A 15,447-nucleotide genomic window follows, 5' to 3' on the forward strand; every position below is an offset into this window, starting at 1 on the left:
CACACCGCTCCAATGGAGATGTACTTCCCCTCAAAGGGAAGGAACCTCGGTAACACATCCTCGTCACCATCGGTTCCACTCTTGGTTATCTCTTACCTTTACTTGTGCAAGTTATATTGTGCTATTTCCTTTGCTTGATTGTGAGCTTATTGTTGTTGCATCATATAGGTTGCTCACCTAGTTGCATATCTAGACAACCTACTTTGATGCAAAGTTTAATTTGGTAAAGAAAAGCTAAAAATTGTTAGTTGCCTATTCACACCCCCCGCCCCTCTAGTCAACTATATCGACCCTTCTCAGTAGCAAATAGCAATTTCCTTAAGTGTTCTCAAGGTTTATTGAACCAACATGACCTAATGGTCGGTGCATGCACACACAAATACAAAAACTCCTTGTATCCCCAAGAGGTCTAGTGAGGTTGTCAATCTCACTAGCTACGCTAGGTACAAAATAAATTAAATGCAACAGTGGAAAGTTTGGACTGAAATTAAAAGGAAAAAAATGCAAGGAATTAAAAGAACGTGAATTGATATTAAAAGCTTTATGGGTGAAGTCGTGAAGATGGACCGGGATCCATAGGTTCACTAGTGGTCTCTTTCAAAAGATAAGCAACAGTGTGGTGAACAAATACAGTTGAGCATATTTATGAGTATAAATAACCATGGCATAATTAACATATGACCATCACACTTGCAAATCTATAGAATGTTATCCAACTGCATCTATAACTAATACTCCATCGCAAGACCACTATCCAGCATACATCTTAAAGTATTAAGTAAAACAAAATATTGCAATAAGAACGATGATATGAAGTAGATGATATATTATCTTCACCTTACATTGAATGTACAGTTACCAAACCAATTTTTTATCCCTAGCAGCAACAACACGATACAAGCCTTTTCCACTTTCTGTCATTGTAGTAGCTTAGTTGCAAGATTGAACTGAACTATCATACACAACTCCATCTGAAGATCAAACTCCAAACATGGCCAAATATAGAGAGAATGGATCGAAGATCATATATGAATGAGAATTATGCAGCAAAGAAACCAAATAGATCTCAAAAGAATTCATGAATAAATTTGATTATAAAGTGAAAATTCATCATATCATATCATAAAAACTTCACCGCAAGAATTACACCACATGGATCAAGATCATGTAGGGCAGCTCATGTGATCTTTGTATTGAGAAGCAAGAGAGAGAGAGAGAGAGAGAGAGAGAGAGAGAGAGAGAACCATTTACCTGTTGCTACAGACCCATAGTCCAAAGGAAACTACTCACAGGCAATCATGATGGCCTTCAAGTTGATAGAAATGGTCACCGAGATGATTTCCCCCTTTGGCAGAGTACTAACAAATGCCTTCAGATTGGACCATGAAGAAATAGAGGTATTTAGTAAAGCAGTAGCGAAAGAGTAGGGCGATAAATTCCCAAGGGTTTTCGAAAGTGTATGAAGGCATGGAGATTGAAAGGCGGTAAATTGGAGCCCCGGGGGCCATGTAGAAGGGCCACGCACTCCCCTGGCGTGCGGGGGTGGCACATGGGGCACACAAACACACCCTGGCTTAGGTCGGTGACCCCCAGAAGCCTATGGAGTTGAAACTTTTGCTGATTTTTCTCAGCCCGATAAAATCAGTTTTCCTGAAAAGTCCAAAAATCAACAGAAAACATCATCTGGCACTAGGCATTGGATTAATATTTTAGTCCAAAAAATAATAAAAATAATTTAATTTTTTGCCAAAAGTATGCTAATTCAATATAAATATGGCATGGAACAATAAAAAATTATAAAGACATTTGAGACGTATCAGCATCCCCAAGCTTAATTCCTACTCGTCCTCAAGTAGGTACATGACAAAATAAATATTTTAAGTGTGAATGCACTTGCATAAAGTATAATCAATTTTATGTAATTAGGCATGATTTAAAGGATAGTGATGCAAACCAATAATATATAGTTGATACAAATTAAGCAAGCAACATCAAAAAATGAAAGAAAAATCATTCTTGTGTTCCATGGATCAAGACTTTCGCATCAATGCTCATCGAACACTATAAGGTTTAGAATGAATGTCAAGTGTATCATGAGACTTGATGCACAAAGGTAAATATAGTGGAGTAAATACAGAAGGCTACATGGCTATTTATAAACACTCTAACAAGGTGAACCAGGTTTCTAAAATGAGTTGGAAGTGCGCTTATTCACTTTATCTTTAATTGTCACGACATTTTCATGGTTTGATGCTTTATAGAAGGCTATATTCTCATATAGTCCAACTAGAACAAAAAAATCATGATATTTTTTATAGCGGAGTTAATGAGCTTAAATTATCACATCTTTCATCAGTTAAACAAAAACATGATGAATTAGTCACCAAGTATGTCAAAAGGTTTAGAGATATAAAACCACGTTGTTATATGTTAGTAATAACTAGGAGAGACTTCAGATCTTCTGCTTAATGGCATAAAACCCGCATTAAAGAAATGTTAGAAGGTTATGGGTTTTAAGTATTAACCAAGTCTTCTAAAAGGTTTTGGATCTAAATAGCTGAAGCAAATGACTTGAAGAAATTCATACGTATAAACCTAATCATCGTAAAATGCATATGGTTGAATGTGATGATTGTTAAGATACGTGTATATGTTGTGCAGATAAGGATGCAGAGAGTCCAGGCAGTTAGCTAGACTTGCGTATCAAGTTGCAAAGCCATGAGATTCAGTTGGTTATAATCTGTTTGCTAGCTCTCGGTTGTGGACGCAACAACCTCCTGATGTATATATATACAAAGGAGCCGATACCTATTGGATGCACGGAGAAAAAAACCCTCTTTCAGTTTTTACATGGTATCAGAGCTAAGAGGCCTTGAGTTCAAGACCCTACCAACATAGTATTAAAATAAGAAGATCATGCAGCCTACACCGATCCCTCGTTTAAGGCCTAAACTAGTTGAGTGCCCGTGCGTTGCCATGGGTCATCAAATTTACTTGTTGATAACCCCCTTGCTCTCCTTCATTGTTTGACCATATGGTCATAGAATTGCCCTTCCATAGCCCTAACAACCCCTCACTGAAAGAGCCTAATCCATGAGAGATATTGGTGTAACATGCTCTTTCTCAAATGTCATATAGCTCGAGAGATATTGGTCTCGAGAAACAATGTTTGTACATTGCCACATAACAATAAGTTCAGGCATAAAGATAGTTTTTTCAGCACACAAAGATAGTTGTAAAATCATCTTGCAATCCACAAAGCAAGAGTCTTGATTATTATTTTTGAATAGTTTGTACATGGTATGTGGCTTATTTTCATATTGTGATCAATATGACCTTGTGCTTCGCTTCCGTTTAAGGTGACACCTTACCTTCTGTATGCCTGCAGATCACCATCAAAGGAAAGATAAAAAGAAAAAAGAAATATTAGCAGTATCGTGCTCTTCACATGCCTTTGTTAGCTTTATATGTCAAGATACTTACATGCCAAAATAAAGAAGCATTAGAATAGGCACATTGAATCTCTAAGAACAAACTAACATGATACATGATCATTCAGACCAGCAATCATATCACCATCAGGAGCTCCCCATTTTATGCAACCTCATCTATCTCTAGTGCATCATCATCTTGCCAACAAAGGAAATCATCGATATAAGTGCCATTTGGGCCTCCAAGTTATTATCCATGAAGAAATTCAAAACAGATATTGGTGTCCCAATGAAGATTAAGCTGACAACATAGCTCTGGTAGATGAGCAAGGCCCCAGAAGGCAACTCCTGCATGACCATGTTGGTGCTATCATAGACCGCAACATTCAGTTTCTCACCATAGGTCCCAGCAAGGATGTGACCACCGAAGATAGTTTTAATTCCTGCAACATTTAATTAGAATTGAAGCATGCAATAACTAAAATAATGATAGATACTCACAAACAAAAGAAAAAACAATTGTAGACCTAATATATTTTAGTGCAGACAAAAACTCTTAGAACTAACTTGGAAGGAAAGAAAACTACCGTATCAGGATAATCTCACTTAGGTATTGATAACCCACAAGTATAGGGGATCAATTGTAGCCTCTTTCGATAAGTAAGAGTGTCGAACCCAACGAGGAGCTAAAGGTAGAACAAATATTCCCTCAAGTTCTATCGACCATCGATACAACTCTACGCACACTTGACATTCGCTTTACCTAGAATAAGTATGAAACTAGAAGTACTTTGTAGGTGTTGTTGGATAGGTTTGCAAGATAATAAAGAGCACGTAAATATAAACTAGGGGCTGTTTAGATAAAGAAGCAATAAAGTAAATATAGCTAGTGTGGAAAAGTGGTGGTAGGAGTTGTGAAATTGTCCCTAAGCAATTGACTACTTTACTAGACCGATAACAAGTTTTATGTGCGAGAGGCATAAGCTAACATACTTTCTCTTCTTGGATCGTATGCACTTATGATTGGAACTCTAGCAAGCATCCACAACTACTAAAGATCATTAAGGTAAAACCCAACCATAGCATTAAAGCATCAAGTCCCCTTTATCCCATACGCCACAACCCCTTACTCGGGTTTATGCTTCTGTCACTCAAGCAACCCACTATAAGTGAATCATGAACATATTGCGACACCCTACAGCGGGAATCCCTCACGCTTGCGCGACACGGAGAGAACCATAGGACATCAACATAACCACAAGCAAATTAAACCAATCGTAGCAATTCACCAATTACCGATAGGACAACAAAAATCTACTCAGACATCATAGGATGGCAACACATCATTGGATAATAATATGAAGCATAAAGCACCATGTTCAAGTAGATGGTACATCGGGTTGCGGAAGAGTGAACCGCTGAATATAGATGGGGGAGGTGATGGAGATGTTGGTGAAGATGATGGCGGTGTTGGCGTAGATCGCGGTGATGATGATGGCCCCCGGCGGTGTTCCGGTGCCACCGGAAGCAAGGGCGGGAGAGAGCCCCTTCTTCTTATTCTTCTTCTTCTTCCTTGACCTTCTCCCTAGATGGGAGAAGGGTTTCCCCTCTGGTCAATGGTCTCCATGGCGTGGGAGGGGTGAGAGCCCCTCCGAGATTGGATCTGTCTCTCTATCTCTCTCTGTTTCTGCATTCTTAGATTCTGCCCTTTCACCGTTTCTTATATATCCGGAGATCCATAACTCCGACTGGATTGAAACCTTCGCCACGATTTTTTTCCTGAAAATTAGCTTTCTTGCGCTAAAAGAAGAGCAGCAACCGCCTTACGGGGTGCCCACGAGGGTCAGGGGCGCGCCCACCCCCCTGGGGCGCGCCCCCTGCCTCGTGGCCCCCTCGGGCACCATCTCGCGTTGATTCTTCTTCCCAAAAATCATAAATATTCCAAAAATATTCTTCGTCATTTTTATCCTGTTTGGACTCCGTTTGATATGGGGTTTCTGCAAAACATAAAACATGCAACAAACAGGAACTGGCACTGGACACTGGATTAATATGTTAGTCCCAAAAATAGTATAAAAAGTTGCCAAAAGTATATGAAAATTGAATGATATTGGCATGGAACAATAAAAAATTATAGATACGACAGAGACGTATCAGCATCCCCAAGCTTAATTCTTGCTCGTCCTCGAGTAGGTAAATGATAAAAATAATAATTTTTGATGTGGAATGCTACCTAGCATAATTTTGATCATGTAATCTAATCATGGCATGAATATTAAGACACGAGTGATTCAAGGCAATAGTCTATCATTTGACATAAAAACAATAATACTTCGGGCATCCCAACAAACAATCATGCCTTTCAAAATATCAGTGCTTTAGAACGTTATCCCTACAAAATCATATAGTCTTTTATGCTCCCTTTTCTTAACACAAGGTACCGCTCATGCCTATCCCGGTGTCAGCCAAACAATTGTTTTCATACCTTACTTTTTCGAACCTTTTCAACTCTTCACGCAATACATGAGCGTGAGCCATGGACATAGCACTATGGGTGGAATAGAAGGTGGTAGTAGACAAAAGTATGGAGAAAGTCTCACATCGACTAGGCAAATCAACGGACTATGGAGATGTTCATCAATTGATATCAATGTGAGTGAGTAGGGATTGCTATGTAACGGATGCACTAGAGCTATAAGTGTATGAAATCTCAAAGGAAAACTAGTGGGTGTGCATCAACTTGCTTGCTCATGAAGACCTAGGGCAATTTGAGGAAGCCCATCGTCGGAATATACAAGCCAAGTTCTATAAACAAAAATTCCCACTAGTATATGAAAGTGACAATATAGGAGACTCTATATGAAGAACATGGTGCTACTCTGAAGCACAAGTGTGGTAAAAGGATAGTAACATTGCCCCTTTTCTTTTTCTCTCTCTCTCTTTTTGGGCGGGCTTCTTTGGCCCCCCTTTTTTGTATTTAGGCTTCTTTGGCCTCTTTTTTTATGGGGCAATGCTCTAATAATGATGCTCATCACACTTTTATTTACTTACAACTCAATATTACAACTCGATACTGGAACAAAGATATGACTCTATATGAATGCCTCCGGCGGTGTCCCGGTGGATGTGCAATGATCTAGCATAGCAATGACATCAAAAAACTGGCAAGCCATGAAAACATCATGCTAGCTATCTTACGATCATGCACAGCAATATAACAATGATGGTGCATGTCATAACAAACGGAACAGTGGAGTTACATGGCAATGTATCTCAGAATGGCTATGGAAATGCCATAATAGGTAGGTATGGTGGCTGTTTTGAGGAAGGGTATAAGGTGGTTTGATGCACCGGCAAAAATTGCACGGTACTAGAGTGGCTAGCAAGGTGGAAGGGTGAGAGTGCTTATAAACCATGGACTCAACATTATTCATAAAGAACTCACATACTTACTGCGAAAAATCTATTAACCCTCGAAGAAAAATACTATGACGCATGCTCCTAGGGGGAGGTTGGTAGGAGTTAACCATCGCGCGCCCCCGACCTTCACACAAAGATAAACAATCAAAATACAATGTGCGCCAATTTGGTTACATAGTTTGGAGACCATACGTGCATGCTTCAGGAATCACAAACCTTAACACAAATATTTTTACTAAACCACAATCATTCACTAGTTCTCCCACATATTAGCATCTCTATATCGCAAAACTATTGCAAGGAATCAAACATATCATATTCAGCGATCTACAAGTTTATGTAGGATTTTATGACTAACCATGTGAATGACCAATTCCTGTCATCTCTCTAAATAGATATAAGTGAAGCAAGAGAGTTTAATTCTTTCCACAAAAGATATGCCCACGCTCTAACAAATATAAGTGAAGCAAAATAACATTCTACAAATGGCGGTTTTCAATTTGAAGAGAAACATGCAATCCAAACTTCAAATGATATAAGTGAAGCACATGAAGCATTCTATAAAGCCATACTCAAAAGATTTAAGTGAGGTGCAATGAGCATTCTATAAATCAACCATGGACTATCTCATACCAGCATGGTGCATAAAAGAAAAGTGAAAACTAAATACAAAAGACGCTCCAAGATTTGCACATATCGCATGAACGAAACGAATCCGAAAACATACCGATACTTGTTGAAGAAAGAGGGGATGCCTTCCGGGGCATACCCAAGCTTAGACGCTTGAGTCTCCTTGAATATTTACTTGGGGTGCCTTGGGCATCCCCAAGCTTGAGCTCTTGCCTCTCCTCCTTTTCCTCATATCGAGACCTCCTCGATCAAACACTTCATCCACACAAAACTTCAAAAGAAAACTCTGTAAGATCCGTTAGTATAATAAAGCAAATCACTACTCTAAGTACTGTTGCAAACCAATTCATATTTTGTTTTTGCATTATAGCTACTGTAATATAACTTTTCCATGGCTTAATCCGCTGATAGAAATTGATAGTTTCATCAAAACAAGCAAACTATGCATCAAAAACAGAATCTGTCAAAAACAGAACAGTCTGTAGTAATCTGAAGATTCACCATACTTATGTTACCCCAAAAATTCTACCAACATTATGAAAAATAAAATATTTGTACATAAATACAGTGAAAAAAGTTTCATAACCGTTTGACGTTCCAGTAAAAAATGAAAAATCGCGCACTACAGCCAAAGTTTCTGTCCTGCACCGCACAAACCAACAAGCATTGTAAACATCCTAAAGGCAAACCTTAGCACATTATTTTTATAATACAATGGAATTGTACAAGGGGATAATTATTTTTGATGAAATTTTTATGTAATTAAGATTCACAAAGTTTCCGTGAGCATGAACAAAGTTCAAGGAGCTCTCCCACTTCAACAAGGCTTGTCTTTCTTACTTTCACTTTCCTTTTTGAAATGTTTTGGGTTGCCTCTTTTTTTAAACTATATAAAAGCACTCAATAGAAGTAAATGACTCTCTAAAACTTCCAGGTTGTCTCCCTGGCAGCGCTTTCTTTAAAGCCACTAAGCTAGGCATAACGTGCTCAAGTAATGGATCCACCCGGATCCCAAGGTATATCAAAGCCAATTTTAATTAACAATGATTTGTGATTTAGTAGTGAGCACAAAGTAACATATATCATGTAATGACGAAGTCTAACTCCCTTCATATGCATCGGCATGTCATAAAAGAACAATTCATGCACACATAGTAAAGGCCAATGCATGGTATAGGTAGTTTCTTGCAATTTCATCGTATGGGAAAGATAGAGAGGTGGAGATATAGTTCCTCTCTCATAATAATTGTAAGTAGGAGCAGCAAGCACATGCATATTATATCTATCAAAATCATCATGTGTAGTAGTAAAACGCAACCCATCAATATAATACTTAATAAGGGCAAACTTCTCTGATATAGTGTAGTTGGGAGAATTCAAAAAGATAATAGGACTATCATGCGTGGGTGCAATAGCAACAATTTCATGTTTAACATAAGGAACTATAGCAAGTTCATCTCCATAGGCATCATTCATATTGGCATCATGGCCACAAGCATAGCAAGCATCATCAAAAAGGGGCATTTCAAGAGAATCAACGGGATCATAACAATCATCATAGCAATCAGCCTTCGGTAAGCACGAAGGGAAATTAAACAATGTATGAGTCGAAGAGTTACTCTCATTAGAAGGTGGGCACGGGTAGCTAATCCGCTCTTCCTCCTTTTTTTCTTCGCTCTCCTCATCATCTTTTTCATCCAATGAGCTCACAGTTTCATCAATTTCTTCTTCCATAGACTCCTGCAAAATATTAGTCTCTTCTTGGCAAGCGTAGGAGTCCTCAATATATGGTTTAATATAAGGATTAGAAGCATAATTATCATAGCAATATTTAAGTATGGCCAAATTCTCAGATTTGTAAAGAGTAGCATCATACTTTTCAATCAAAGAAGCAATTTCATAAGCACCCTTAAAAGCAACAAATTCTTCAATTTGTTGAACATCATAGTAATTATAAACACCCTTAGCATACGAAGATGCGATTCCATTATCAATAAACTCACATTGGTAGGGAAGGTGTTTCTTAGGGTTTTCAGAACAACAAGTAACATCATATATTTCACATAAATTCCAAGCATAGCATTGCAAATGATGAATTTGATCTAGTAAAAGTTTCCCTTTTTTAGATAAGCGGTGTCGCACATAACAAGCATGCTCATCTAAAGATTTTCCCTCAACTAAGCTAGTTGGGGTTTCAACACGAGCACATAGGGATCGAAGATGATCCAAGTAAAAAGCTTCAGGAGTGTGAAAGGTTTTGAGTGGTTCTTCAACCATTGGTGTGGTAGGTACAACTAAATTTTTTGGTATTTTGCATTTCCTACCCATAACTAAAGATAGAAAACAACTAAGAACAACAAATAAAAATTACTTAGTAATAAAGCAAACAAGCACACACGAGAATATTCACCCCACGCTATGACTCCCCGGCAACGGCGCCAGAAAAGAGCTTGATGTCTACTATGCAACCTTCTTCTTGTAGACGTTGTTGGGCCTCCAAGTGCAAAGGTTTGTAGGACAGTAGCAAATTTCCCTCAAGTGGATGGCCTAAGGTTTATCAATCCGTGGGAGGCGTAGGATGAAGATGGTCTCTCTCAAACAACCCTGCAACCAAATAACAAAGAGTCTCTTATGTCCCCAACACACCCAATACAATGGTAAATTGTATAGGTGCACTAGTTCGACGAAGAGATGGTGGTACAAGTGCAATATGGATAGTAGATATAGGTTTTTGTAATCTGAAAATATAAAAACAGCAAGGTAACTAATGATAAAAGTGAGCCTAAACGGTATTGCAATGGTAGGAAACAAGGCCTAAGGTTCATACTTTCACTAGTGCAAGTTCTCTCAACAATAATAACATAACTAGATCATATAACTATCCCTCAACATGCAACAAAGAGTCACTCCAAAGTCACTAATAGTGGAGAACAAACGAACAGATTATTGTAGGGTACGAAACCACCTCAAAGTTATCCTTTCTGATCGGTCTATTCAAGAGTCTGTAGTAAAATAACACGAAGCTATTCTTTCTGTTCGATCTATCATAGAGTTCGTACTAGAATAACACCTTAAGACACAAATCAACCAAAACCCTAATGTCACCTATATACTCCAATGTCACCTCAAGTATCCATGGGTATGATTATACGATATGCATCACACAATCTCAGATTCATCTATTCAAACCAACACAAAGTACTTCAAAGAGTGCCTCAAAGTTTCTACCAGAGAGTCAAGACGAAAACGTGTGCCAACCCCTATGCATAAGTTCACAAGGTCACTGAACCCGCAAGTTGATCACCAAAACATACATCAAGTAGATCACGTGATATCCCATTGTCACCACAGATAAGCACATGCAAGACATACATCAAGTGTTCTCAAATCCTTAAAGACTCAATCCGATAAGATAACTTCAAAGGGAAAAATCAATCCATTACAAGAGAGTAGAGGGTGAACTACTCCCTCCTCATCATGGAGAGCGCCGGGATGATGAAGATGGCCATCGATGAGGGATCCCCCCTCCGGCAGGGTGCCGGAACAGGGCCCCGATTGGTTTTTGGTGGCTACGGAGGCTTGCGGCGGCAGAACTCCCGATCTATTGTGCTCCCGGATGTTTTCGGGGTATATGGATATATATATATATATATATATATATATATATATATATATATATATATATATATATAGGCAAAAGAAGTCGGTCAGGGGAGACACAAGGGGCCCACGAGGGTGGGGGGCGCGCCCAGGGGGTAGGGCGCGTCCTGGACCCTCGTGGCCACCTCAAAGCTTCCCTGACATCTACTCCAAGTCTCCTGAATTGCTTCCGTTTCAAAAATAACTCTCCCGAAGGTTTCATATCATTTGGACTCCGTTTGATATTCCTTTTCTTCGAAACACTGAAATAGGCAAGAAAACAACAATTTGGGCTGGACCTCCGGTTAATAGGTTAGTCCCAAAAATCGTATAGAAGTGTATAATAAAGCCCATAAACATCCAAAACGGGTAATATAATAGCATGGAACAATCAAAAATTATAGATACGTTGGAGACGTATCAGGTATGTATGTGCAAACATGATAATAACTTCATATATATCTCAGTTAGGAGTTTTAAGAACACAAGTGAGTTAAACACTGCTGATACGCCATGAGATTACTCCAAAGTCCAAAAGCACTGAAGATAAGAGTTTGTAATGTCAATCATAAAAGCCATAATGCTATTTTTAACTGCAAAAGGTGAATACAGTAGAGACTCTTCTACAAAAAGGACGACCTCCACAATCAAGATAAAACTGATTACTCCGATGGTAACATTAGAATTTTTTTACACTTTTAGCATAAAATTGTGCAACAAACTGTACAACTAAGTGATCCTCCCAATGTTGACAATAATCAACAATTGGTTGAAGTGTTGCAGAAGCATGGCAATGGCTAGCGATATTTCAGAGTAATATATCCTACAAGAAACAAGCCGTTAAATCTCAAGAAAGACAACAATCATCGGCGAACTGGAAATGATAACAATATATCCTACAAGAAATACAAGGCCTAAATTAAGTAATTTAAAATGCTCATAAAGCTTGTATAGAATATAATAGTATAATATGTAAATAATCTAGGAGTAGAACAATTTTGCAATGTGATAGCATTTGTCATCTCTATTTCCCCAGCTCATATTTTATCAGACCAGCAGGGTACTCAATGGGAAGATGATGAGTTTATCACCATGACTGATTATAGTTCACTGAAAAGAATAATGAGTGAAGCAGTAAAAAAAATTGAAGCATAGTTGGTAGCTACGGCTTCACCCAGAAACATCTCAAGTATTTGTATATATCACAACAACCTTCCCTCATACCTGGCATGGTACATATTTGTTTGAAGGGTCTGTGGGGGCAGAAACTGCTTCATTCAGATATTGACCTTCAATCTCAAGTATTAGCTAGCAGCTCTCCCTTTCCCTCTATCTAGTTCTAAAAATGTGCAACAGAGTTATATCAAACGTCATTTAAATTACAACCCGCAGTTCAAAACTCATAAACATGATTGATTTGTTATCACTTAAGCTAGTTCTTTAGCTAGCTACAGAATGTGCATTCTCCCCAACCCCTATTACTCATTTTGTTTCTGATGGCAAGGCACATATATAGGCTTGTAGATAGAAAAAAACAGGGAAGCCAACATGTTCTATCTTTCTTCTGCCCATACAAGAATCTGCAAACAAGTTAGTTTTATAAAAAGTCAGCAACTCATTTTTATTCATACACCAACAACATGTCACTTCATTGATGCAACAGTAGCAACACAAAGCAGCACTGTGACAAGGAATCAAGGATGTAAAAAAAGATGAGAGATAGAGGGGATGACAACCTTGCTGCTGGAGGGGTGACAAACTACATTCAGTGTTTATCCTTGCCTTTGTCGAAGAACATGCGGAGTGCGCCGTGGGCACCGGTGCAGCAGAGAGAGGCGGCAGGATGGCGTGGACTAAAGACTCGGACGAGCTAGCAATTAGCCCGCACTTTTGCTATCTGTTGCGGCGTCCGCACCGATGCCGTACTCGCCGGAGATGAGCCCGATGCTCGAGACCGAGTAGCCGATCCAATCGAGATGAGCGGAGCAACTGATGCAGGCAAGGGTTGGGTCGGGGGACTCCTTGACCTCGATGGCACGGCTAACGCCAGCGTCTATGCGTGGGTGGTGCCCGAGTGCTAGGAGGGTGGGCGCCTGAGTCACCTGCGTCGGTGCCTATACCGGCGCGGTAGGCACGTGGATTGTGAGCGAGGAGGAGGAGAATTCGGGCCACAGTCGTGGGAGGAGGCGGGCGCGTGGTGGAGGAGTACCGAGATCGAGCTCTGAGGGAAGATCTGAGGTAAGACAAGGACGACGGTGACAATTTTTCTCATTAGGAGAGATATGTGATTGGGAGGAGCGAGGGGTTGGGCGAGGGGAACGAGGATGAAGGCGAGGTGATTGGATCGGCGCGATGGTGGTTGTGGTGGGTTCGTGAGTGGGGTAACTACACGCATGGGTCTTGGTTTGATTTTATGTGTGGTCGTTTTTCTTTTTCCATGCGAAGATTTTCTTTTGCGCGAGGGGAGGAGGAGGGACACGGCAATCGGTAGCGAGGGATCGGGAGAACTTACCTACGAGGGCAGGGGAGGTTGAACCATCACGACGTTTGATTCTCCTTTAATATTAGATAAGACTAGATGTGAGGGGGAGTGTTGAAATATATTGCCCGTCTCCCACCATTAGTTCAGACTTTTGGATGAGTTGGTTGGAGCATGAATTCAATAGGGTATCAAAGCCTCGCTCCCATCTTGAGGCTGCAACTGATCCGAATTGGTGTCCCACCATGGATGAGGAATATCAGGCTCTCATGAATAACCAGACCTGGCACCTGGTTCCGCTTCCACCGCGCTGCAATCTCATTGACTGACGATGGGTCTTAAAGCTCAAACATCATGCAGATGGCATGATTGACCGGTATAAAGCGCTCCTGATCGCTGAAGGGTACAAGCAATAGTTTGGTGTTGATTATGCTAAAACCTTCAGCCCAGTCAATAAACATGCCATGATCCGACTGGTGCTCTACATGATACTTTCTCGTGGCTGGTGTCTTCGCCAACTTGACATTCAGAACGCCTTCTTGCACGTGGTTCTTGAAGAAGATGTCTACCCCCTAGATATGTCAATGCCGCTCTTCCTCGTCATGTTTGCAAACTGGACAGACCGCTATATGGCCTCAAACAGTCTCCTCGAGCATGGTTTTCTCGACTCAGTATGAAGCTTCTGTCCCTTGGCTTTCTTGCTTCACAGGCCAATAGCTCGCTCTTCGTCTATGAGCAAGAGGGAGTTTGTATCTACATGCTCATCTATGTTGATGAGATCATCTTAGCAAGATCTTCCACCCATGCTGCCGAAGAACTCATTGCTGCACTCCGCGCTACTTTTGCAGTAAAATATCTTGGCGGTCTTCATTATTTCCTAGGGATAGAGGTAATGCGCTCTCAAGACTTGATCACCCTCAAGCAAGCTAAGTATGCTAGTGCTCTATTGAACAAGGAAGCCATGATGAGTTGCAAGACATTTCCAATGCCAATGTGCACCTCAGAAAAGTTGAGTAGAGATGAGGGGAAAAGACGTTCTGATAAAGAAACAACAAGGTTCAGAAGTGTTGTCGGGGCTCTGCAATACTTGACCTTAACTAGGCCAAATATTGCCTTTGCGGTGAACAACATGTGTCAGTATATGCAATCGCCAACAGAACAACACTGGGGTGTGACCGGATCCTTCTCTATGTCAGAGGAACCATGAACCTTGGTATGAAAATCAAAAAATCATCTTCATCCCTGTTGAGTGCTTTTTTGGATGCCGACTCGGCAGGATTGGTAGACGATCGATGCAGCACAAGTGGCTTCATAGTTTTCTATTGTGGCAACCTAGTGACCTGGAGTGCAAGGAAGCAGGCAACAATGTCTCGACCCTCAACTAAAGCATAGTACAAATCATTGGCCAATGCCACAATGGAGATCATCTGGTTTCAGTCATTACTTCAGAAATTGGGTGTCAGCCAAAGACAAACACCAGTACTGTGGTGTGACAATTTGGGAGCTACATACTTGTCAGTCAATCCTGTGTTTCATGCTCGAACAAAGCATATCGAAATTGATTTCCATTTTGTTCGAGAAAGGGTGTCTAAGAAGGCATTGCACATTTGGTTCGTGTCCACCAATGACCAGCTAGCTGGTGGACTAACAAAAGCCTATCAATGCACAACAACTCCCGCGACTTTGTAATGATCTCAATCTTGAAGGATGAGATCGAGGGGGAGTGTTAAGATACATGTATATGTTGTGTAGATAAGGATGCAGAGAGTCCAGGTAGTTAGCTAGACTTGCGTATCAAGTTGTAAAGCCATGAGATTCTGTCTGTTGTAATCTGGTTGTTAGCTCCTG

The sequence above is a fragment of the Triticum dicoccoides genome, chromosome 7B, assembly GCF_002162155.2.
Source record: "Triticum dicoccoides isolate Atlit2015 ecotype Zavitan chromosome 7B, WEW_v2.0, whole genome shotgun sequence".
NCBI lineage: Eukaryota > Viridiplantae > Streptophyta > Magnoliopsida > Poales > Poaceae > Triticum > Triticum dicoccoides.